Here is a 1,524-nt window from a genome sequence, read left to right as displayed (position 1 = left end):
GGATAGCCTCAAGTAATAGGATATTAATGGAGAGGTTGCTAAGCTTAGCCATAAATGTTTTGAATTTAGCATTTTCCTCCTTCTTTTTGAACCTTTTAGGGAATGAAGGAGGAACTATCACGGTAGGAATTGGATCACTTCTCAGTTAATCATTCTCAACTATCTTTGGATCACCCTCTTCACTATCAACTTCTTTATTTAGTGCAGACACTTTTTATTCCTTCCATGAGACTCCAAAGTCTCTTCCTTTGAATCATTCACAAGATTTTTCTCTACATTGGGCTCTATTTTGACATCCACCATAGCATCACCGAGGGATTTACCACTCCTAATGAAAATAGCCAACACTTGGGCCTCATTTTTTGGGTTAATAATAGGGTCACTAGGGAGGTCTCCCTTTGGCCTAGCGTTGATTTCGGTGGATATTTGCCAGATTTGAGTCTCCAATTGTTGAATTGAAGTGGAGTGGGACAAAACCATTTGGTTAATTTGCAAAAAATTTCCTTTCAATTGATGGACCATTTTGCCCATTCCCTCTACTTTCACCAAAATCCTATCTAGAACATCTTCCATTTTATACTTGTCGGGGTCAACGAAGTTGGAATCCTTACCTTTTGCCCAATCATGAGGGGGAACATAAGATCATACTCACGATTGTTATCCCTCCGATCGTGGTTGTGTTCCCTATCTCTCTCATTCAAACCTTGATTCCCACCATGCCTTTGATAGGCCGAGCGGGAATCCAATGCATTGACCGCCTTTGTGAGTTCATCCATCACATGCTTCGTTAGCAACTCTAATTTTGTCATCACCTTTGCCAAGTTCTCTTTCCGCTCCTCATCCTTTTTTCTTTGTTCCTTATCAATATATGAAGTGGTAGAAGAACTTTTAAGAAACTTGATGTCCCGGGTATGCCATCCCCAATTTTGCCTTGTCACCTCCTCAAGCAAATTGGTAGCCACATCATACGTTAGCCTCATAAGAGAGCCCCCTACCACATTATCAAGCACAGTCTTATTAAGTTGATCTAAGGCACGGTATAATATTTGGAGAAGCATTTTCAACCAGACCTCATGATTGGGACATTGAGTAACCTTCCCATTGAATCTTTCCCAAACCTTGTACAAGGGTTCACTATTCAGTTGCCTAAAGTTAGTGATTTTATCACATAATTATAGAATCTTGGATAGGGGGAATACAGATCAAGAAATGCAATGGTGAGTTTCTCCCATGAAGTAATTGATCCATCGGAAAAGATTGGAGCCATAGTATTGCCCACCCTGTTAGAAAGAATGGGAAGAGGCAAAGTTGAATGGACTCTCGAGTGATGTGTGCTATTCAAAGGGTGAACAAACCTCCACGAAATTCTTCAAATGCAAGTTGGGATCCTCATATGCTTGCCCCAAAAAAGTCCCTTCATTTGTAGCATATGAAACATAAAGCTTATGATATAAAAGATACCGTACCCATGAGTAAGTGGGATACGGATGGGACTTGAACTTACAATGTCATTGACTTTCCCCT

General features: G+C 40.4%; 1 non-coding gene across 1 annotated transcript; it reads left to right on the top strand.

Annotated features, from left to right (window-relative positions):
• The first annotated feature begins 1,068 nt into the window (after positions 1-1,068).
• LOC124890441 lies at positions 1,069-1,176 on the top strand. The gene has a single exon (XR_007049174.1). It is a non-coding gene; the product is annotated as a small nucleolar RNA R71 (small nucleolar RNA).
• The last annotated feature ends 348 nt before the right edge of the window (positions 1,177-1,524 follow it).

The sequence above is a fragment of the Capsicum annuum genome, unplaced genomic scaffold, assembly GCF_002878395.1.
Source record: "Capsicum annuum cultivar UCD-10X-F1 unplaced genomic scaffold, UCD10Xv1.1 ctg1744, whole genome shotgun sequence".
NCBI lineage: Eukaryota > Viridiplantae > Streptophyta > Magnoliopsida > Solanales > Solanaceae > Capsicum > Capsicum annuum.
This window is presented reverse-complemented; position numbering and strand designations above follow the sequence as displayed.